Here is a 26,081-nt window from a genome sequence, read left to right on the forward strand (position 1 = left end):
TTCCTTGTACACGTTAACATTTTATAAGCTGATTATATTCTCTGTTGTATTACTTAACAATGGGCTGTATGTTATGATAGCAAAATGAATATGTACATCTTTGACAAGGATGATTGCATAATAGCTTGTAACTTTTAAGAAAGATTGTCAGTGCCTGAGCATACTGAGTAAGATGTTCTAAATGTACACTTCATTTTGCTTAATGTTCTTGATTTTTGCACTGAGGTTTTGGCTAGCTTGAAGACTAGATGGATATGGCAACATTCCCTGTCTATTTTAAGCTGGATGCTAAATATAAAAAAAAACAATTAGAACAAGGAGATAGGTAGCTGGACCTCTCTGTTAAAAGAAGCATAAAAACAGTGAAATAAGATCACAAAATGCTCTGCAAGTCTTTTGATAGCACCTATCACTTTTAAGGCTTGCTGACAACTTTACCTCAACACCTGACTGAAAACAATAAACTAGGACATCTTGCTCAACCTTGTGCTCTCCAAATATATAAGTGGGGGGGGGGAGTGATCCTAGTAAATTGTTCGTTGATAGTCATTACATTGTAAGCCTATAAGCCTATAAAACTTTCCACTTTACTCACTATTCAGGAATCAGACTGTTGGACTTTGTATATGCCTGTGTCTTTACTCAGCTTCCATCTAATGATATCCCCTCAGTGCTGTCCAGATCTCTAAGAAATAGAAGGACATTACAGGAAATGCTGCAGAAAAATCCAAGGAAATGTTGAGGGAAAAGTCAGTATTTTTCTGGCCAAGCAAGTTTAGGGTTTACATTTATTACATCTGAGATGTACCTTCCTATCACCTTCCCTCTTTTTTGTAAGGTGTGCTCTGCAATGTCCAGCCCATAATGGCCTGAACACACCAGCCCTTCTGTTTCTTACTATTGTGAGTTGCATTATTAATCCTCCTGCATTTTATTCCTTGAGCCACCTCTCTCCCTTCTCCAAATTCATAAGCTCCTAGTTGGTGTCCAGCTTTTATTCTGGAATCATAATCCTTTCTCCTTTATTTATATGGAACTAACAGGAAGGATAAATTATAGCTCCTCTGATTTTCTCTCTCTTCCTATTTCTTTATTATATCTCCCTTCTCTCACCTACCCTCTTATTATTTAATATTTACCCTATGGAGGTGTATCACCAACTTATCCCACAATTCCTTTCACATTCTGTCCTGTACATTGTTCATATGTAACCATTGAAATAATAGAATAGTGGAGTTGGAAGGGACCACAAAGACCATCTGGTCCAACCCAGTGTAATGGGAAAGAAAACCAGTTAAACCATTCTTGAGAGGTATCTCTCCAGCCTCATATTTGGCTGTCTGTCTGCTAGGACTTCTAGATACTTCTCACATGCACTGCTGCCAAGCCAGGTATCCCTAACTGGTATCCTAGATAGCAAATGTAAGGTATTATATTTAAGAAGAAAAATGTATACAAGGGGAGGAATTCATGGCTTGGAAACACTACGTAAGGACTTGAGTGTGGTCACTGGCAACAAACTGAACATGAATCAGAAATGTGAGACAGCTGCTAGAAGAGCTATTACAGTTCTGGGCTGCATTAGAAGAAGCACTGTAAAAGCCAGTGCAATCTTGGAGTGTATTAACTGAATAATTAAACCCAGACTGTAGGACTCACTTTGAGCATGAAACTGAACAAACTCAGAGAGGCAGAGGAGGACAGGAAGGCCTGGCGCAATATGATTCATGGAGTCACGAAGGGTCGGACACGACTTAACGACTGAACAACAACAAAAAGGACTCACTTGGACTCTATACTGGTTAGACCACACTTGAAGAACTATATCTGATTCGAACACTTTAAAAGGGACATAGAGAGACTGCTCACACTCACTCATGCCTTAGTCACCTCCCAAATGGATTACTACAACATGCTCTACATGGGGCCGCCCTAGAAGAGTATTGGGAGGCTTCAGCTGGTGCAAAATGCAGTGGTGTGGGCAGTTCTGGGTGCCGGTCATTCAGCACATGTGACACCTCTGCTCCATGAGCTGCACTGGCTACCAGTATGCTTCCAGGTGCAATTCAAGGTACTTGTAGTTACCTTTAAAACCCTTCATGGCTTGGGGCCAGGTTACTTACAGGACTGTCTCTCCCCAGTGGTGTCTACCTGTCCTGTTAGATCTGGCAGATGAGGCATGCTCTGGGTCCAGTCTGCTAGAGAGTTCCATCTGCTGGGACCCAGGAAGAAAGCCTTTTCTGCTGTGGTACCTGCCCTCTGGAGTATCATCTCTCCAGAAATTAGACTTGCCCCGACCTTACTGGCCTTTCTCAAAGCACTAAAACCCTGGCTTTGCCTTTGAGCCTGGGACCCTGATAGTATGGGTGAGCCCATGTCGTGGCTTGCTTGAGCATTTGTGAGTCTTCTTGGCTGCTATTGTAATGTCATTTTTGTTGTTTTTTTACTGTTTTTATTCTGTTTTAAATTTGAGCTGCCCAGAGTCGTGTATATGAGATTTAGTAAACAAATAAACTAGAATAGATTCCAAAGCTAGCTATCAGAATGCTAAGTGCTGAATACCAACCTCTATGAAGAATTGTTAAAGGAACTGGGCATGTCGAACTTACAGAAGGGAAGACAATGGGAAGTTATGACGGCAAGAAAATCACAGTGCCTGTTGAACAATAATGCAAAAGACCATGTTCCTAGAAGAATTTGTTCTAAGTCATAATTTATGTTCTGAAGTGAGAGAGTTGCCTTTTCGGAACTACATGCCTCAGTTTCAGATGTCAGAGTCCTTACTTGTCTCTTTCCTGTTTTCAGGTTAGGTTGCTTCTGTGTTCATCATTTCTGTAAACCCTTGTTTTGACCTGTAGCTATCGTCAGGATTTAACTCTAATACTCTTAAATAAAAATCATACCCCTGATATCTTACCACTGTCCAAGTGCCCTGGTATCCAAGAACAGATCTTGTATCCTTCTGGTTTGGGTTTCACTGTTTCCCGATGAGGTTTAATTCTGTGATCTAAATTCTCCCATTGCTTCTCAGGTATTGATGGATATCCAGCAGAGTTTAATTATGTAGTAAATATGATAATGCAACAAGAAGTGTTGCAATCCTTCTTAGATTTAGGAGTACCCTCTCATTTTGGGTACCTTAAAATATAAGTAAGAAAAATGGAATCCTCAGCACAGAAGCAGGGCGATTTTTAGCTGTACTTTGCTAACTGCGGGCTGCAATATCATCTTTCTTACATTCCTGATTCTTTCTCCAGATTAGATGACAAAAATGATCAAGTGTTAGAAACCTTTCACAGATGAAACCTGTCAACCAGCACAAGGTTGCAGCTGTGCTGCTGTAATTGTTTATATCCTAGTGATGATTTTTATTTTATTTTTTACTGGTGAAGTACATGTGTTGTATCTTGAATAAGATTACCACACTTTACTCCCATGACTAAATTGGGACAAAACCATAGCTGATTTTGTCTGGATCCAGCCTTTGATTTTTTTTTTCCCCAAAAGAAGCAAATATTCTCAGTATTTTCCTTCACAAGTTATTTATTAAACATATAATCTCCCCATCCACCTATTAGACTCCCAGAGAAATATATCATTAAATCTATAGGTTAAAATCTGTTGTTAAAACAGGGAGCAGAAAACACAATACCATATGCAGAGTAAAATATGAGAGAGTAATTAAAATGACAGAATTTTGAGTTCATTAGAATTACCCAGTTTTGCAAATAATTCCTTGATGTGCACCAGCATAAAATAAATTTGAAATAGGACATGTATGTGCTGCATATCAAGGTTTTTATCTGCATATACAATAAATAGTAATCATACTTTATGCTATTTGAGTGGTTTATATTACTGTGTTCCCCTTGCTTCAGATTCTTTCTTCATTGATTTTCTGTTTTTAAATTGTAAGCTGCCTAGAGTCATTTTGGAGTCAGGAGGGCTCTAATAAATAAATAATAAAAAATAGAATTTTGAGGTAAAAAAGTACATTCAGTTGTCATTATTTTTGCCTCTTTCATATTAACATTATTGTACATTTAGCTGTAGTATTTCCATTTAGAAACTCAAATCTAAGTTTGGTTTCTTACATTGGCTTTCCCTGTTGCTGTTATTTACAATATTTGCAAACTCTCAGGTGCCAAGTTATGCTATACAGTAGCTTCTGGCGGGCTTTGAAAACAGAGAAAAAATGACTGCAGGTCAAAAATAAATAAATACACACAAACACATTTTTTAATCCCTAAATTATTCTCAAGGTTTTCTTTTTTCTATATGTTTTGTTAAACTGGCAATATTTTAGAATTGTGGCTGTTATATAATTTATATTTTTCTTTTCTTTCCCAATGCTTTATTGCATTGTTTATTTTTTTTCGTATTAATTTTCTTTGTAATCTTCATAGAGTTTTTGTTTTTGGGTGGATTAGAAATAACATTAGATAATAATTTATTATTAGTTACTTATATAAGTATAATTATATTACATAACATTATATTATATTATAAATAAATGATATTTTAAGTTATGAGGACTCTGTAAGACCACTGCATATTAGAAAAATCATTGAAACTGCACTTGAGGGACAAAACAATTTTGTTTGAAAATGTTGCTTTTTAACACTAAAGTGAGTTTTTTAAAATAAAATAATATAACTACATAGTCACCACATGTTGCCACATTTGCTAACAGGAAAAGAAAAATACATCATTATGCATTCATTATAGTTCTATTATAGTGGCAACATTTATTTAAAAAAAACTCTGGATGCAATATGATTAGCACTAGTCCAAGTTTCATTCTTTGTGACTGATGGATCTGAATGAATAGATTGCTTAATATGCTGGGAATTTGGCCAGTGTGCAGCATCTAAGTAGAAATTGGAGTTGATTTCTTATTATTGGGAGGTCTTTTATAGCACATCTTGAAACCAATCCAAGATGTATGTGTCGCCTTTCAAAGATTTCTGAGGGTTTGTTTTTTTTTAGCCCCCAAAATTGCAACCTCAAAAAACAAGTATTAAACGGGATTTTCAAGAATACGGTCAGAAATACACTTCTAACAGCAGGGTCATTCACTTCAGGAATGTTTCATCGTTTTATAGTAGTAGCCACTAAGTCAGTCTGCTGTACATCTCTGAGACAAATTATATGTCAGATTTTTAGTTCACATTTTCAGCATTATTTATGATGCTGTAAGAGAATTCCAAATATTCTGAGGCTGGATGGAATCCCCTACTCATTGCATTGGCCCATTCTTTTAAAAAGGTTTGGATACTGTTTCAGAAATGTAATATGTAATGAAGATACAATAATAGGAGAGTACAATTATATAACTAATCTGAATAGTTATATAGTTAATCTGATTATTGATAGTTGTTTCTGCTGAAAGAAAGGATGGAGGAAATCTGAAGTGTGTGTGTGTGTGTATCTCTCTACACACACACACATTCACACATACATAACACACACATACATCTGCCTGTCTGCCTGCCTGCCTGTTTACCTGCAAGGAAAATCGACATGATCCAACTAGTTGTAAGCTGACATCTGCCATGATGTCATCTTAATCAGTTTTTCTATCTCAGCTCCATTTCTGTATGTTTAAAATAACAGTTCACACAAATTGAACAGTATTTATATGAAAAAGGGCAGGTAGTATTAAAGTTGGAAGAGATAGGAGTACTTTTTATCTGTTTGTAGTCACAGTAGATAGGCTGCCAGTTCTGTCTGAAGTACTGACAGCCAACATTGAGCAAAAGCAATAATGGAAAGAAATAAAGTTTCTTTGTTCCCATAATTATTATAGAGTCCTTAAGGTGGCCTCTAACTGCTTCTGTGACTCCAGTCTCATAGTGTATAAGGGGTCTGAGAAGAGTCCATGACAATCTTCCCTAATCTGGCACCCTCAAGAAGTATAATTCTGGGATTTGGAACTCCATATCATTTGGAGGTTTTGGACATTGGGAAAGCTCTCTATGGAAGCCATTTGTATCAATGATTATGGTCATCTGCTCCTTCCAGGGGAAGATATGACACTAGTTGAATCACCAGCCATATTTGTCAGCATCTTTTAAAGCAGTGTTTTTCAAACTTGGCAATTTTAAGATATGTGGACTTCAATTCCCAGAATTCCCCAGCTAGCATGGGAGTCGAAGTCTATACATCTTAATGTTGCCAAGTTTGAAAAATGCTGTTTTAAAGTGATTCTTAAAGAAATATATTTTTTTATTATTTGATTAATGAAAACAGTCTTTAAAAATTTAAAGAGTTGGACCACAATACTGGACAATCTTAAATTTCAATACTTAAATGAAAAACCATGCAAGCTTCTAGTGGGGTTTTAACAGTTCAGTTTTCAAACCAAAAGATTGTTTGCTCTTGTTTGTAATTGGCTCCAGTTGACCTATATTCTTTGTAGTGGCTATACTTCCTCCTACTGCTTGTACCATCATCTTGAACCCAAACTAATGGGTCATTAATCACCTGCTTGGGCTTTACTGAGAATTTTTTGCCCCATAGAAATAAGGTGAGATCTGATCTGGAGTTGACTTCTCATGTTTGCTACTTGTGAGGAATAACCTCACCTCAAGGACAAACCATGGGTTTAGCATTTCATGTAGATTGGCTCTGTAACTCTAGATTTGAAACATTAAAGAAAACGGCAACATTCTGCAACTCAACCTACATCTTATGGATTGCTGTTGACTTCCCTTATCATATTGAAAGGATATCTAATACCATTATTTGTGACTGATGGCATTTCACAGAGCCAAGAATTCAAACTTCTGGAAACAATTATCTGCAATGAATTTGATCTATTAACATTTAAACTGCCGAGTGTAGCAAGTTGTTACTTACTTGGCACATATCTGTAAAGCTCCAAAATCTATACTTAACTTCTATCGATATTATTAATAATGTTGAAGTATAGAGTCACAAAACACATTCCAGCTGTTCAGCAGTGGCATCCATGTGGCGGAGGGGAGGGTAAAAAAAAAAGTTGTGTCAGTGTGATAGAAGTCCTGCTCCTTCTATATATGGGTCAATGATGTGCATACATACAAAGGGGCAGAGCTTCAGTTATACTCCATGACTGTCATCCTGATTTTTTGGCAGTCCCCCCCCAACTGTTCATGCTCTCTAAATCACTGCAAAGAAATACATAATCTAAATGTATACTGTAACTGCAAAGTTATTTGTAATATTACATATCTTTATATAATGAGAATAGGACGAAAGAGGAAAAATTGCATCATCAAGTATATATTAAAAATCTGTGAGTGTGAAAAGTAATTTAGATTACTTATTTGTTTCATGCCATAAATAGTCATGCCATCTGGCCACCCAAATTTGCCCTTTAATTAAGGTGCATTTAATTGACAGGATAACAGCATTTTACTCATTTTGTTAGAAGCTCTGTTTGACTGTATTAATGTATCAGTTAATTGGTATGGTTAACATAAATGAGGCCATCAACAAATAGCATGAAAATGAACAGAACAGTTTGGAATGTACAGCAAGAAAATCAACAGTGGCTGGAGAAGTCATGTTTTCAGATGTTATTGTTTCATTTAGTAAAACTCATGACTCCTGCATACTGCTTTTTAACTTGCTCTTGTATGGTAAATAAACAAATAAATACTGCTTTGAAAAGAAACTGCTTTTATTGTATAAACTACTTTTGTCAATATGACTAATATGACTCTATTGACATATTGAATTATATTGAAGTATAAAAACAATAACATTAAGTGTTTAGATTGTAAGACATTCTTGAGAGAAGGCATTAAATTATAGTGACCCAAGGTAAATTAAAAGTAATAAACAGGAAACACATTTGGATTGAATTAATATGATGGTAATCCTGGGATGAGCTAACTACAACTCTTCCCTCAAGTTGGATTTCTCTAGTTGTTTTAGAGCAGAACTCCTGTCAGCTATTATAACTAATGTTCAGGAATAATAGGAGCTGTAGTCTAACAACTAGAAAGAACCTGGTTGAGGAAATTGAAAGTACAGTGGTACCTCGGTTCACAAACTTAATTCGTTCCACGATTTTGGTCGCGAACCAAATTGGTTGCGAACTGAATCAAATTTCCCCATAAGGTTCAATGTAAATAAGGTTAATCCGTTCTGACCCCTACGAATGTGGTCGCCAACCAGTTTTGGTTGCCAACTGAATCAAATTTTCCGATAAGGTTAAATATAAATAAGGTTAATCTGTTCTGAACCATATGTATTTTTTTTTAAACCACAAAAATATGAAACAAAGTACAGTACAGTATGAAGAGAGAGAACACTAACCTTGCTTGAGGCAACTTCTGGCGTGGAGGACAGGAAGGCGGGTGGGGAGGCGGTTATTGTTTGGAGGGAGAGTCCCCCTCTCTACAGGAAGCCACGACCACGTGTCAGAGCAGGGAAGATGGCTGCGGGTCATGTTTGTCACCCGATGTGGAGTTTGCAAATGGAAGCAAAATTTTGCGAATGGTGCTGTTCGTGAACCGAATTGTTTGTGAACAGAAGCGTTCATGAACCGAGGTATTACTGTAAATCTTTCTGTTTTCCCTGATGTCAAAGAAAGGTTAAAGTTTTCAAGAAAGGCCACCAAACTACCAAACATTTTGTATTTAATAAAAAAACATATTATGGCTGGTGTGGGTCTTCCGGGCTGTGTGGCCGTGGTCTTGAAGTTTTGTTTCCTAACGTTTCGCCAGCACCTGTGACCGGCATCTTCAGAGTGCAGGAGCACAGACAGGAGCAGTTCTCTCTGTGCCCAGGGTGATGTGACCCTTTTTGTGGGTATTTAGAGATCTGGGGGGGGGGAAGGGAGGGGGGGAGATCTAGCAAAGGAACAATTCCCACATTTCCATTGAAAGTGATGATGATGATGATGATGATGATGATGATGATGGTCTACAAAGATGCAGTCCTAATGTATCTGGGATCTTTGGCAAAAAATACTGTAAGTCTCAGAGATATATAGCATCTCTTCAGCTTGGATTATAGATGGATTATATCCATACATCCCATATAGTTCCTATGGGGAAAGTAGTTAAACTAGATTCAGTGGAAGGACTTTCTTGCACCAGATAGTTTCACAAAGTAAACTCAGCTTGCCATAACATCTGCTGGCTTACCTTTGCCTCAGAAGTTCTCCAGGATTACCAGATCAAGGCTGCAAATATCCAGACTATGATTAGATGGGAGCCAGTGTGATGTAGAAGCTAAAGGGTTGGACCAGGAGTGGTGAGACTCAGGTTCTAGTCCACCCCCAGTCACAGAAGCCCACTGGGTTACTTTGGCCAGTCATTTTCTCTTTCAGCCCAACCTACCTCACAGGGTTGTTCTTATAGGGAAAAATAGGAGGAGGGAGCACTGTGTATGCCACCTTGAGCTTCTGTACAAAAGATGGAATAAAATTTAACTAGATGGAAGCAAAGAGAGGTGGGGGGGGGTTGTATCCCTGTGCTGCCATCTAGTGGTTGTAATGGGGTTTACAACCCATTACAGAGATCTCCCCCCTCCCTTCCCCCCCCCCCCCAGATCTCTATAAATACCCACAAAAGGGTCACATCATCCTGGGCACAGAGAGAACTGCTCCTGTCTGTGCTGCTCCTGCACTCTGAAGATGCCGGTCACAGGTGCTGGCGAAACGTTAGGAAACAAAACTTCAAGACCACGGCCACACAGCCTGGAAGACCCACACCAGCCATCGTATGCCGGCCGTGAAAGCCTTTGACAATACAAAAAACATATTCTCTGAAGTTCTGTTGTTGTTGTTATTATGTTACACTTTCTCCTAAGAAGCCCTGAACAGTGTACAAAAAGAACACTAAAAATACTTAATAGTAAAACCACGTAATCATAAACAGGCAATAAAAAAGAATAAGAATACAGGAATTACTGAAAGAGAGACCAACAGTCTAAAAAACAGCCTGATCTCAGAGTAGTTGTTTGTAGTTTAAAAGAAGGCATCATGCAGAGCGGCCATACTTCTTTTGGTGGACAGTTCTATAATCAGGGAACTTTCAATGGGATTTTTATTTTGCTTAATCACACTTTTCTTAACCAAACCATATTTGATTTTCAAACAGTGGTGACAGCGGGCTACTGTATTTGGGCTGTAAAACCCATTACAACCACTAGATGGCAGCACAGGGATACAACCCCCCCCCACCTCTCTTTGCTTCCATCTAGTTAAATTTTATTCCATCTTTTGTACAGAAGCTCAAGGTGGCATACACAGTGCTCCCTCCTCCTATTTTTCCCTATAAGAACAACCCTGTGAGGTAGGTTGGGCTGAAAGAGAAAATGACTGGCCAAAGTAACCCAGTGGGCTTCTGTGACTGGGGGTGGACTAGAACCTGAGTCTCACCACTCCTGGTCCAACCCTTTAGCTTCTACATCACACTGGCTCCCATCTAATCATAGTCTGGATATTTGCAGCCTTGATCTGGTAACCCTGGAGAACTTCTGAGGCAAAGGTAAGCCAGCAGATGTTATGGCAAGCTGAGTTTACTTTGTGAAACTATCTGGTGCAAGAAAGTCCTTCCACTGAATCTAGTTTAACTACTTTCCCCATAGGAATTATATGGGATGTATAGATATAATCCATCTATAATCCAAGCTGAAGAGATGCTATATATCTCTGAGACTTACAGTATTTTTTGCCAAAGATCCCAGATACGTTAGGACTGCATCTTTGTAGACCATCATCATCATCATCATCATCATCATCATCATCATCATCATCACTTTCAATGGAAATGTGGGAATTGTTCCTTTGCTATATACACTAGTTTTTATTTTCTTCTCAAGGGATATCATAAGGATAACAGTCATATCTGAAATTCAAGCCAAAGTATGCAAAATGCAAAATCTTAAAAATCCTCATTCATCTTTAATTACTTATAGAAAGCAAGCTAGTTTTAATATAAAACATGCATCCTGGTATGTGTTTGTGTGACTGAGCAAGTGAGCAGATGTATAGCAACAGGGCCTCTGCAAGGGAGAGGTCAAAAAAGTCAAGATGCGGGGTGCAACCATGTGATCAAAGCCTTGCTGGTTTTTACATGTGTTGTGTATGATGTCTATGACAACAAAGATGATAAATAAGAATGGCTGCAACTGCTCACAGATTTGCCTTCTCCAATAGGCAGCAATGAGGGCTGCATCCGGTCCTTGGTGGCCTAAAAGGAAGAGCGGGAAAATGCGCAAATAATTGCCCCAAAACCACACCTTGCCCTAAAGAAATATATGTAGAAACATAAAACATCACTGCATGATGCTATCAGATTTTCTCAGCCTTCAGTTACCCAATGGTTCTGGCTATCGTAAACACTTCTTAAAATTTCTGTTTTTGCTCCCATTTTATTTTATATGCAGGAGGTTCAGCAAATAACTTGAAATGGGAAGAACTGAGCTGAAATTCCAGCCAGTTTTATTGAGAGTTATATGTTATTTTCCATGTACAGAATATAGAATATATAAAATACTTTACAACTTTTTTTTTTTCCCCTTATTGAAGACAAAAACAAGCAGCCCTTCCAGACTCCAGTCACTTAGGGTCTGTCTACTGTTTGGAGTTAGATATAACACAGTGGCTCAAGGCAGACTACTCAAGAGAAGTTGAATTAAGGAAAAAGCTATTTGGGAGCAAATAGCTCAGAGCTTATTTAGGCTATGCATCTGCCTCTCTGTCTCTGTAGACACAGGTACTTAACCACCAAAGCTAATGCAGACTGCACAATCTGTTTTGCTGCCTAGTGGTGGAACCCCTCTGATTGTTTAAAGATAGAAACTGATACTGGGGTTGCAGTGCGTCTGCAGGAGATTGCTGCTTTTGTCTGAATAACAGAAGTAGCATTGTGGCATCATGCCTCAGACTCTGTCCCTTTTCTACATGTTTGTCACATCATGACACACTTGTGAAAGGTCAGGGCTCACTTGAGAAAGCCATAGCGCTGCTTCTATCATTCTGGCTCCCACTTGCCCCTCCCCACAGATGTTAGGTTGGATTTGTGCACAGGTGTGGATTGCTTGATGGTGACTGAAATGATCTTCTTCCAATGGCATGTAGATGCTTTTTTCCTAGATGTGAAGAATTATAAGGATTACTTTATTTAGTCTCCTGTAACCTTGTATAGGTTTTTTTTCCCCTTTTCTTAGGCCATTTCTTCTCCTCCTCTTATCCATCTAAGAGTGAAGACAAACATATTTGTAAAATGAAACTTCAAACATAAAAGCAAATGGTACAGGAACTATCCCTCTGTCTGTGTTCTTCAAAAATCACCATATTTAGCTGGCTGAAATAATTTTTCTCTGAGTTCCTCACCTTTTTTTGTGTTCGCCAAGCTATATCTCCAAGAATGTAAGCTTTGTTCTTTTTGAGAAATTACTTCCCTGAGGAGATTCCTTTTGTTTTCTTTTTGTATTTCTCATAGTAATATAATCACAGCAAGATTTAAATAATTATTTATATATTTCTGTAAAGATCGGCCACGTACCAGGTTGTATTTCACAGTATTTTCAGAAAGGCACAAGATGAGAACTGGTTCAGAAGCAAAGTGTATCCATGGTTTCGAAGCAGAAAGGAAATGGAAGTTTTAACTGCTCTGACGTTCAGTACTGTTTTTGAAATTTCATCATTAATGTGATACAAACATTGCAGTTTCCCACTTAAATCTGTCTGTAGGAACCAAGGAATATATGCCATGAGAAAGCAACAAAGACAAAGGTCCTCTTCAGATGCTGTTTATTCTACCTATGGAAGTTGGCAAACTTGACCTGCCCACTTTGATAGCAAAACTATAGCAGAACTCTAACTAAATTTCTCTGATTCTAAGGGTTTCAGTGTCATGGGGGATTATAACTTCTCAGCCAAATGCTTTTACAGTTATATTTCATCACCAACATGAGAAGTTTAGGATTGGGAGAGGTCAATTCTGTACAGTACACTGTACCTTCCCTCCATAGATAGCGTTTTATAAAACCCCAAAGTGTCAGCTCTTCAAGGTAGTCCAGACCAGGAAACCAAAACCAAAAATACTAATACTACCTTTATTGTAAGGTTACAGTAACAGAATCTTGCAAGTCTGAAAGCACTTCCCCCCTCCCCTGCCTTTATATTCCAGAGAACTAGGAAGGGTCAACTTTGAGATGCTTTCTCTATTCACATTCCTGCTTTGGACTCAGATTTCTCTTATCAGACCATTGTCTAAGCTGAGGTTCTTCCTTCTGTCTCTCAAGCTTATTCTCACAACCCATTACAGAGAGTCTTTAAATAGCTTAGCATTAGGCTGATTGTCTCCTAAAGTATTTTCTTCCAGTATATTCAGAGGTCTTCTAATATATTCAAAAAGATGAAAACTTATTTATGTACTATCTTCATTATTATAAGAATTACTATTAAAAGCTGACTCTTATGTCTCATTCTAATGGTCTGAAATAACAGTCTTGGAAGACATTGCTGTTAAGGGCAGAGTTAGAGCAACTATACTTCTGTAAATAGGAGCTGTCAGGCTGTCAGCTTATATTAGGAATATCCTTGATATATCAGGTATAAGCAATTAATATATGCAGGTTGTTCTCTTCTGTTCCTAGTTTGGAATTGAGCACCTATTTAGAAGTGATGTTTGTTATTTAGTTTGCCAGATAGACATTTATTGGTTGGAATAACTAATGTTCACAAGATATATGCACAGTATGTGTATATAAGATCAGATGAGAAATAAATGAAATTTCATGTAAAGATTCACTGAATATCATCAGTTTGCAGGACAAAATAGGATACATTTAAACTCTCAGATAATAAGTTCAGTGAGTAATATTCTCAGGCAAATCTGGTTATCTATTCATTAAATTTATATCCTTTCTTTCTTCTAAGAATCAAAGACAACATGCAGAGGCTCCTTTCCTTCCTATTTTAACCTCTCAAAAACTTTATGAGATAGGTTGGCTGAAGATGATGACTGACTCAAAATCAGCACTAATGACTGACTGGGAATGTCCAGTCCAAGTTCAGAATTGCAATTGCTGTATTATTGTAGGAGAACATATTGTAATCCAGAAGCAGGCAACATTTTTCAGCTTCAGCTACTATAGTTTATAATCATCATCATCATCATCCCCAAGGGCAATAGAGGGCACTTTATTACACTAATTGATGATATCAGTTAGGCAAACCTGAAATTTTTTACCCCTTTTTAAACTAGCTGGGAGGGTGAGGGTGAAAATGGGTGCTTTAAGGGCAAGGCATCTATTATAATTTTATATTTTAAAAATAGTTTAAAGCACATCATTGAAAATCAACCATTTTGTACATCAGTTTAAGCAGTTGTTCTCAGAGCTGTAAAATGGGAGCTGTGAGCTATATATAGTCTATATGGAGTGTCCATTCCTAGAGTACACTAATAGAGCTATTCATGTGAGCAAAAGCTATGAAATAGCTGGACCTCTTCTCACATAACTACTTTATGTACAGGAATGATAATGGGGATCAGTAGAAGATGTAGCTTGGTCATTCTTGATGCTCCTATCAGGAACTTTGAGAATTCCATTGCATCTATATTGCAGCTTCTGTTCTTTCTTCCACATGTACCTCTAGATACCAAAGAGAAAAAGTGTTCCTCAAAGGTAAGGGTAGATGGATTGTAGGCAATGAAGGGGTAATTGCCAAAGATAGGGATCTGGGATTGAAAATAGCTTTCATTATCTTCAATCTTCACTAATTGTCCTCAGCAAGAAAATGTTAATCCTTATTCAATATGGCAATATCCTCGAGGACATTCTGCACATCAGTAGTTAATTTAAGGGCAAATCCACACTCTTAAGCTTTTCTACCAATGAGTTTTAATTGCATACAGAATGATACAGCATCAAATGATATAGCATCAGTGAGGAAAATAACTTTGAATCAGCAGCAGCAGCACCCTTCAGTAATTTTTATACCAGCCTTCCTGAAGTGACACAATGTTATATTCCCTCTGTATTGATAATGAGTGGGATTGAGACAATATTGTCTTGCCTTAAGTCAATTAAGGAGTTAATGGCTGAGGTGAGGTTTGAAATAGTCACCTCCCACATCTCATTTTCCTTCAGCACACTATACCAGCTCTGCAGTAAATGCAGTTTATATTTCCTTCATGAAATCTATATACTACTAAAACTCTCCTGTCTATAACCTTCAACTGGGTGAAACATAGGCCAACAATTTTTGAACCACGGTACCTCAAATGGGCTAACTTACAGAAAGCATCCAAATTCCAGGACCATTACTCCTGCGGGACTGAAATTTGGGAAATTTATGGCTGCTTTAGCACTGCACTGCAGCAGTCAGCCCAGGTCACGTGATCATCATGGGCATATTCCTGACCTCTTTCCCACCTCCCTCTGTCCCCTACACACAATCAGCTGGCAGCAAGGCCTGACAGATAAGTGGCGATTGGCTGAACAGGGCTAGAAAGATTTTGATTAGAATCTGATTCCAATCCCTACTTCAGACCCCCCATCTCAACTTGGGAACCAGGTAACCAGATTGTTGGGTTGATGCAGCTAATGCCAGGTCTGCCCTTAATAGAGCCAGCCTCTCGTGGATGAGATAGTAGAGGCATATATTACTGAGACCAAGTAATGGATAGAAAGAAGGATCTGTGTGTCTCTGTGTTTCTGCCTCATGAAGATCTGCCTCAGCTGGGTTTTATGTTTTGCATCAGTCTCAATCTTGGGGCAGGAGAGGTGTGAGTTGTTATCTGAGAGACTAACTGTTACAAGGAGTGCTGTTCTGCAGGTGGCCAGATGTAAGGCTTTGCTTGTGACACTGGGCCAAAGGAACAAGTTGGGCAAGTTGCTATTGTACTGTTCTCCCAGCTACATGTCAGCATCCTTTACCATCCTGCCCAGTCTCTTTGCAAGGGTGGTGATTTACTCAGGCTCTTAGTACTACTGATTTCAAGCTCCCCTCCCTGGGATTAGAAGTGGCTCAGGAATTCATGGCTACCATGACAATCATAGATCTGTCCTGGGTCATCACTGGCCCAACTTATATAGCTTGCCACACTTTACATCTGGTATTCACCTCGGAGCAGGTGTGTCGTGATCGGGTCTGGAAGTATTTTCCATCAGTCCACTAGCATGGACAGATGACTTCCTTGTGGCCATGGGGCCACCCATTTCTGCAGGGAGAAGGGACCTATTAAAATGGTCCATCCCAGATACCTGATGGATCCAGCAAGTTTCCTGATGGTGCTTGGGTTCGTCTGTTGGGTGCCTTATTGATCACTGGAATACAATGGCAAGTAAAACACTTGACAGGCTGTCCCATGATCAGCCGCTTGCCGACCTGCTGACCTTGACACCTCCTTGGTTTAGCGAGGAGCTGCATGAAATGAAGCAGATAAAGAGACACCTGGAGAAATGCTGGTGAAAAATAAGAAGAGAATGCGACTGAGCATAAGAAAGAGCTCAGGTCTGAGTCTATTCTTTGGTAATAAAGACAGTAATTCATAACTACTTGTCTGCCCTTATTCCATCCATGTTTAAAATGTCCTGGACCAGCTGGAAGATCTAGTCAGTGTAAATTGTGATTGCCTGGCATTTCATGGATAAAATCACTCACATTTCCTCTGAGTTGGAAGCCAGATGGAGAGAATCTACTGAGATGATAGAAGTGCCTTGTGGTGTTTCTGGGAGGCTTTTGAAACTATGGATCCTGAGGAAGTAGAGTACTCTGCAGTCTTAGTTCCACCACTTGTGGATTGGATGCCTGGTTAATCAAAGTGGGCAGACAATTGGACCCAGGTTGTAGTCAACATCTCTCTGAGAGAAGAGGAGATGCCAGAGGTCCTTAAGAGATCAAAATTGGACAACTATCATCGTATCTCTAATCTTTTCCTTTGGGGAATATTGAGAAAGTAGTGCAGCTGCAGCTGGCCAGGGCTTGGAGGATATGGATTTATCTGGAACTTGGCTGTCTGGGTTCAGAAAAGGATATGGAATGGAAACTGCATTAGTTGCTTTCATGGATAACCTATGGTGGGGCTTGAATGGAAGTAGGATGGCCATCTTTGTCTCCTGGATTTTTCAGTGGCTTTTGATACTGTCAACCATAGTATTCTTCTAGGCTGCCTGTAAGGTTTGGGAGTTGGGGCACAGTGTTACAGTAGTTCTGTTCCTACCTAAGTGGTTCACATGTTGTTGGGAGGGCAGAGGTTGAACCCATGGGGACTTCATTATGCAGTGCCCTAGGACTCAGTGCTTTCCTCTGTCCTGTTCAACATTTACATGAAACCACTGAGAGAGGGTGTCTGTCTATTCATGGTTAAGTATCTTCAGTATGCAGACCACACTCAGTTATATATCCCTACCCTGGATTTATTGGGAGATGCAGTGGAAGTCATGACCCAGTGTCTGGAGCATGTCAGGGTCTAGAAGGGAAAAAACAGGCTCAGACTCAACCCAAAAAAGATGGAGAGGCTGTTGATTCAGAGGCTGATTAATTCCAGAACTGCATTGTCGTTTGCTCTTGATGGGGTTGTGTTCCCCCAAAAAGAGCAGGCTTGCAAACTGGGGGTCCTCCTGGATTCATGGCTCCTGCTCAAACAGCAAGTAGAGACCATGGCCAGGAGGCAGGCATTTTCAGTAGCAGCCCGCCCCCTGAAGTTTGGATGGTCCTACACTCTGGCCTTCTAGAAGTAGAGGAAAACAGGGCTCTTCTGGACTAATTGTATATAGCAATGCCTAGATTCCAGATGGGTTTAGGTGGTCAGATGAATTCCATAAATAAATATAAATAATTTTCCATAAATAAATATAAGTTTTATTCACTATATGAATGGGTCTAAGATATCCTTGTTTTCAAACTGTTGTACCTAAAGAAATTGAGACTTTTTAATCATAGGATATAATATATATGCAGCAATGATAACTGCTCAGACAAAAATGTTGAACAAGCAGTACATACTATGTCATTCTCAGAAGAGACTAATCTTCCAAATGAGTCATGCCAGAAAGCTTACCTGCCTAGGAAGTCCAAAGACTAGTGGACTCTTTGTTCCTTGATAAGAGTGAATTTTCCAAAAGTTTTTGGAAGACTCATATTTTACAGCCTTCATAGGTTTCCACAACCTCATATACATGTTTCTGTAAAAGCTTCCAAACAGTATTTCAGTGAGCGCCAACAAAATCATAATGCTTAATTGGAATAGAAGATTTTCTACACTGATTCAGTTTGGATTCTGCTGTGCAATCTATTATTGGTCCTTACTAGGGTTTGCCAAATACTTCAAAAGTTTATTCCGTGAAACCCTTGAAGTCAACATTTTTAGTTAATTGAAACTTAAACCAGTTCAAATTGAATCTTGTTGCTTTTGAAAGTTGAATCTCAAATTCAGAGTGTATCTGAACCACCAAAGTGCCACCTTGAACCAGTTATTGATGGTTTGTATGACTATATTGATTAGTGATAAAGAGAATGGTAGTGTCAGAAGTAATTTTAAGTTTTAGCAATTAAAAGCCAGTAGATTTTTAAAGGAAGTGAGCATTTTCTTTGAAGTTCTGGGAATTAGCTTTAACACTGGCTGTGGAAACCTGACAAGGAAAAAATTCATTAATTGTGGATAAAGGTATGGGAATCTTATGATTTCTTTGGACAGGGTTGTGATACATCCTACAGCTTGGTGCAGAACCTCATTAGTGGCGTGTCAATCACATTTAGCCATGAAAAGGGAAGGCTGATCTGACTGCCTCTGGCATAGGGCAATAGGTCAGCTTGAGCCAACAGCTTCAGCTAACAGAAATACCAACAGTCCAGAGAGCTGCCTGACAGCTGCTTCAGTAATTCTGACTCAAGTGTGCAGATGAGATCTTTCTTGGGGAAAAGCTGGCTGGGCAGGGGCACTTGTAATTTGATTGGATTATCATCTGACATTTCTTTGATAACCTACATGATTTAGCATTATTTAAAGAAAATGAAGGATCCCCTTAGGTTTTAAAGGGAAGCATGGGGTCTCTGAAGTTATGTATATCAGTTCCAATTCTCTGGAAGAATTGTGAGGTTTTTTTTAGGTTTTAGCATGATTTCATTTATTCCTGAGTAGAAAATGAGAGATAACACTTCTACTTTGTTATATTTTTTTATCAGAGTCTATTGATATTTTACTGTTTTCTTCCTTAGAGTCACTGCAGAGAATCATACTTCATAAATTATTTCTGTGAGATTGAAGGCCTTCACAACCTATGCATAGACAAGTTTCTGCAAAAGCTTCCAAACTATAACAAAATGGGGTATTATTGAGATAGGAGATGTATTAATATAAGTAACCATCTAAATACAGACAGTGCTATCAGTTGCAGTGTTGTTTCTATACACATTTACACGTGCAGATGACCAGTGAAATTTGCCTTTGAAGCAGCTGTGCCTAACCTTCCAGAAGATGCACCTGCTTAACTTTGGAGGAGGGATCCTTCATTTGTACCAGGTGCTTTGCAAAGCTCCCCTTTCAGATTCCACATTCTTGTTAAAAAGAACTGTTTTCCAAATCCTCTATTAGTTAATTAGCTAGGAAATAATAATTAAAAAATAGAATATGTAAGATAATTACTGTGCAAAGGGCTTATAAGCATATATTGAAACCAGATATGTTTTTACTTAAACCGTATGCCGATAAGAATATCTATAGATAATATTCTAGTGAAATCAATCTGTACATACAAATAAATTACTTTCAGGTTTCTATAAACTTTGTCTGAGGTCATTAAGCAGATAATTTGTTACTTACTAAACTAGTTTGTCAAGTTATGAGACATTAATTTAATAAGTCTTCTATTTGTACAGATGAAGAAATAATTCATAGCATGACTTGGCCTGAAAACATTTATAATACTCAATTATACAATTTTACATGCAGTGACAGATTTTTGGGGTGTGGAGTATGGAAACAGTGGGACTTAATTAATTACCTTCAAGGTTCTGGACATCTGCTATGGCTTCTTTGAATGCATTAGGCTGGAAAATTCAGAATAACTAAAAATAGAATCTAGACCCTAAGGAAAGACAGAATCACAACACCACTAGGAAGAATATAATGTGTCCTGATTTCCTCATCTGTTGCAAAAAACAGAGGGTAGAAAATGTCTAGAAATATTTAATGTAATTAGCAAAATTATTGGTTGGAATGTTTTCAACGGCTTAATGCGTATTTGGAGGTTTGGTATGTATGTGCAGATTCCATGGTATACAGTTACAAATTTCCTTTCCTTTCAACAGGTCAGTTAAATGAGATGAATATAAATGTTTTCTGTAAAATGCCAAGATAGGAGGCAAAGGGCAGGCTTTTAAAAATAATAAATAGACAAAGAAGGAAAGGAAATTTGTAACTGCATACATGGAACCCAGTCATGCAAAACTACTAAGCTATTGATAAAGAGTACCATTCAGAAATTTAAGAAAAAGCCAGAAGCTCGTGCAATGGCACCAAATTCCTCCCAAAGTACTTGTCCATTGTGATCTGTTTTCTGGTAATCTCCTGCTGAGAGTATAGTCATACTGCCCTTGGAGACTGCAGATTTTAGAAATGCAACCATGAGACTATGTGACATAAGCCCAGTGGATGCTTATATTTCACTGAGCCATATTCAAAACATTCTTTCTGATATAAAATGATTTTTTTTGTTTGTTTGTTGGGAAGGCCTCTTTGAATCTGCTGCCAAAAGAAGTCTCAACATAACAGAATTAATTGGAAGACCTTAGTAGAGGTAAACCCAACAGTGGAATATCCTTTTTCTGCAGATTAAATAGGCAGTACACTAGCTACTTTGCAGGATTAGATGAAAATAATTATTGTCCACCAGCTATTTCAGTCACTGCATGTCTAGCGAGGTGAGATGGTTTAAGGGAGGTACATATTAGTATTTGACAATAACTGATTTATATATAGTTTTGATTATGTACATCAAGTTGGTATTGACTCTTAGCAACCACATAGATAGGTTTCCTCCATGATCATCTGCCCCTAAGTGTTCCATCCACCTTGCTGCTGGATATCCTCTTCTTCTCTTTCTATCCTGCTTCTTCAAAGTCCAAGTATCTATTTTTACTGGATTTTAAAATACGTTTTTTTGTATATTTTGACAGTCCTGAGACTGTTTTACAACAAACATTGAGATAAAAGGAATGAAATAAATATTTCCTTGCCTACCTCCAAGGCCACAAACCAAAAATTAGCTGAAGTCTGAGCCCAAAGACTGAACTGTTCTTTCACCATTGCATTTGCTGCTGTAACAAACATTTAATTTTACTTAAGAGATTCTGAGACTAGTGACTTGCCCAAGGGTATAGATAGAGTACTATTCTATTGGAATAGAGTCCCAAATGTCAGGGCACCTAAAATAAGTACTTTTCACTAATTTCCTCACCAAACAATGTCACCTTTAATTAATTCCTGGAGTTGAATCCAACCTCTCAATTAAGTGTAAACCACATTTTACATTAAGTTGGCCCAAAACTTTCTGACCCAAAAACTCCCAAACAAACAAGTAAGCAAGATCTTATTTGAATTCCTGTCAGTGTGGTTTTAACTAAGGTTTTGTTTCCCACTGAAAATCTCCTTCTTGGTTCTTTTTATCAGAGGCAGTATGTTAGGGGTCAAATAATAGCCAGGAGAATTCTTTCTAGAAAGCCTCAATTGGACTTCAATCCAAGTAAGTCCTGCTTGTTTGCTTTCTCTTTAAAATACCTGCAATTTTGTTGTAGCTTGTTCTGAGAACCAAATGATGAACTGTAAATCTCAGCTAGGGTGTTACTAGGGCTGCACTATCAAATGTAATATCCTAATATCTGTAGGATCAAACTGAAAGGAGTTTCTATACATATTTTTGGCATCTTACAGAATAATACATGAAGGTTCATTTTAGATCTGTTTGGAACATGATGGCAGAATAAGTTCTTTTGGATATACGGAACGAGTTCTGCTTTAAACAGTATGCTAGCCACAAATAGAAGGTTTTAACAACATTTTTCCAATTTAATTATTCCAGATTCTCTATCAGTATTTAGAATCACCATACAACATCCTCCACCACATTATAAAATGGCTGAATTAGATTAATACCAATAGTCAAAATAAGTCTATTTATAACATGAATGTGAAATGTAGGATATGAGGACAACTGAAAAGATCTGAGGTATCATAGATATATACTGAGTTCAGTTATTGATTGTGGTCTGTAGCAACTGATAGGTGGCCCGTGTTCAGCTATACATTTTTTTATGAAGACTGAATCAAAATTTCTTTATAGCTGTGTCCACAAAGAAAAAATATTGGGGTTTTAAGCCTGCCACCACAAATCATAGTGGTCGGCTGCACTACCCACTGCAGAACACAGTATCCTCCAGAAAGGCCTCAACTATAACATGGACAAAGCTAATCAGCCAGAATTCTGTGCAGCCTTAGAAGCAGCATTTAAAACCACAGGACTTAACACAGAGACCCAAGAAAACATAAGGCAGACAATCATACCACAAATCAGAAGAACACAGAATCAGCACCAACTCAAAGCAGAGACAGAGCAGCCCTCAAACGCCTAAAGAAGGACCAAACCATCATCATCCTCCCAGCAGACAAAGGCCGAACCACAGTTATCATGGATAAATCACAATACTTACAAAAAGCCAAAAAATTATTAGAGGACAAAGAAACCTACATCCCAGTTAACACCAACCCCATACAGAAACTAGACAACCTGATCAAGAGAATCCTTAACGACCTAACAAAGAAAGGCCATATCACAAAAGAAGAACAGTGGTGGATGAAAAGCAGTGGACCCATCCCGCCACGTTTCTATGGATGACCAAAAATACACAAGCCCAACACACCTCTCCGACCAATTTTATCTTTACCAGGGACTCCAACGTACACAGTGAAAAAACCGACAAAAAAGCTTGGACATCTCACAGAGAGAAGCAGATATTCTATCAACTCCTCACTACAGTGCCTCCAGAAAATCAAAGATGTACAAATAGATGAAGATGAAATTATGGTCTCATTTGATGTCACAGCACTCTTTACATCCATAAACCCAGAACTAGCAAAAGAATCCTCCAAAAAATCTTAAGCAAACCAAAAGACCCAGTAACCCAAAAAGAAAAAACAGGAGTCATCTACAACATACAGTGTAAGGACTGTAACAACCACTATGTAAGACAGACAGGCAGAAGGCCAGCAGAGCGTATCCATGAACACCAATTAGCAGTCAAAAGACATGATGAAAACTCCTTAATCTCACAACACTCAAACATAGTTTCAGCTGGGAAACTGTCAGCATCTTAGACCAAGCCAAATCCAAAAATGTGAGGGAATTCCTGGAAGCTCGGTATTCAGACAAGGCAGCCATCAACAGGCACATCGAGATAAACAACATCTACACACTATTCAAAAGAGACAATAAAAAGGAAACAAAAGATCAGAACATCTCCTCACCAGCAATCAACACCCAGATAAGCAGAGATTAACGCCAAGATTATCACCAGACATGCAATCAAGCAGTAAACAATACCCTAATCAAGGAAATACCAGGAAGAAAACCCCCACCCCCACCAACACTGGCTGGGCAAGCCACTGTATATAAACAGAGAGCAAACCCCACTCCATTCTAGCACTGAAGATGTTACCTAGCTAGATAACGAAATGGTTGCAAGAAAACAACCAATAGAAGAGAATAGCTCAGAGAACCCCAAGGACTCCACATAATCCTTTGAAGTATGTATGAATCTGTTTTTTCTTCCTTTTTGTATTCTATCCAATGCAACAGAATGTTGGAAATAAATTATGTAAACAGCTTGGGACTCTATCTATCCATCTGTCTGTCAGCAAGATACCTCTCTAAAACCAACAGAATGGGACTAAATTTGGTATAGCAAGAGAAGCCATCAAAAAAAGAGGTCAGATTAAAAAATGGGCTGGATATGCTTTTACCACTTTTGCCAGAAGAAGCTGAGGGATTACGGTTGCCATTATCCTGTCCCTTGACCACAATGTCTGGGATAGATGAAAGTTGGAGGCCAACACCACCAGGAAGGCCACACATTTCCTTTGGCCACATACATCTTCCATCAGCAAATGAAAGGAATCTTGCTAGCACTTCAGCTAATGGAAGTTAGTGATAGAATTTATAAATTGACCTTGAATCAAGAAATGTTATTTATTCTATCTATCTATCTATCTATCTATCTATCTATCTATCTATCTATCTATCTATCTGAATGTATTAGCTGTCCAACTCCAATGGTCTATTTATATGCAATGCAACTATTTTTTACCATTTATATTTATTTTCATGTTTTAATATATGCTTTCCCAGTGTTGAAAATCGGTTTAGAAATAATAGCCATTCAGTATAGAAACATTAAAATGCCTGATTATAGCAATGAAAGTCTAGTACATGGTATCTACTGTACAATGTGGGAATTTGTTGACCAGTTGAAATCTTTTAAATTAAGTCAGCTTTAAAGTGCCTGAAATGAGTAGACTTGAACTCCATTGAACGACCTCTAATGGGTTGAATTTCTCTCCTGATGATAATTATGCTAGCTAACCTCTCCTGTGTGGACAACATTTTCCAGTATAATTCTTTCCATTGGGAAAACACATACTGTTCTACTATTTTATTTTGAGTATGATAAATTAGAAGCTGTCTTCAAAACATTGCTCTATTTTTCTCATATATTTCTTTGTTATTCTCCGGTGGTCGCTGAATAGGAGGAAAAATAATGACCAGGTTCCAACATGTTTTATAACATTTTGCTTTTATCTTATTTTCCAGCTCACTGATCAGATAAAATACAGCAGGACAGACTTTACATTTAAATAAAATGAGATGCTTATATTACTGTAATAAAGTGATATTTTGTAATTTCTAAAAGTCACCTGCTAAAATGATTACTAAGCAGTTTAAATTGCTACTAATTAGTCTCAAAGCCCTTGATTCTTCTGCCTTTGCCCTTTCTTCCTTTAAAGTATAAATAAATGTTTACTATTCTAAGAGTTGTTCCTAAAAGATGGAAAAAGGACAATTGTGACATTTTCTAGCTTTACAGAAGTCTTGATGCCTCAGCTTGCTGAAGCATGATATAGTTAGCATAATACTTTCGCTTATGAGCAGCTTATGTGTACATAAAGATGAATGAAACACCTTTATGGCACAGTACTGAGAAGTATTAGGTTTCCTTTTGCAACTTTGATCACTTTCAATCCAAATTATTAACATGACTTTTCCACAGCAGATGTGAAAAAAGTTGGTTACAGTGACATAAACGTATTGGTTTATTCATAATTGAATGTGTAGAGAAGTAATGGGGAGAAGAAAGCTTTTGAACAAAAGACTTACCAAATAATATTTTTGTGGACCAAGTACTTAAAGTTATCTGGCATTCCTGTTTATCAGAAACAGTGTTAGTAGGATAGAAATTTTAATTGATATACTTCTCTGTAATCACTCATAGCTTTGTCTTATAATATTGTAAGAACAAAAATTGTAGTTTTAAATATTATATCATTTTTTAAAATTATCTTCATCCCAATAATGATTTCATATCTTGCATTATTTCTAGAATAGTTTCTTCTAGCTCTCACTACATATTAGATCCTGGTCCTGTTTCTCCTCATAACACTGTTTTTGAAATGTATCTAGAATGGAGGAAGCATTTGTTCTAAATTGTATTAGATTATTTTTATTATCAGAATCTTATGTTCAATCTTAGATGACCTTCTCTTTTATTTACCAGTAGGTTACTTTTCAGCTTCTATTAAGGAATTAAACCATGTTATTTTACAGAGAGCAATTTTCATTTTGCACTGTACAGTTCTTTTTATAGATGACGGATGTAAAGTTTTTTTTTTATGATATAGCCCTTTTAGAATGTTATTCTGTGTAGCTTCTTTAAGACTGATGCACATTCTGATCACAAGACGATATTAGTGTTCTGTATCTAAAGAATTGATATCAGGTAATTTAAGGAAATCCGAATTCATCAACTCTTTATCAAATATAAGATTTTAAGCTCTTCATTTTTATTCTTAGCTTTA

At 37.8% G+C, this 26,081-nt stretch overlaps 1 protein-coding gene across 2 annotated transcripts in view; it reads left to right on the plus strand.

Annotated features, from left to right (window-relative positions):
- Window positions 1-26,081, plus strand: part of LOC103054560 (SAM and SH3 domain-containing protein 1) — a 604,492-nt gene that overhangs the window by 171,914 nt on the left and 406,497 nt on the right. The gene's annotated exons all lie outside the window — the stretch shown is intronic.

The sequence above is a fragment of the Python bivittatus genome, unplaced genomic scaffold (genome assembly GCF_059951505.1).
Source record: "Python bivittatus isolate LINGU-HERP-01145 unplaced genomic scaffold, Pbiv_v1 ctg000020_np1212, whole genome shotgun sequence".
Lineage (NCBI taxonomy): Eukaryota > Metazoa > Chordata > Lepidosauria > Squamata > Pythonidae > Python > Python bivittatus.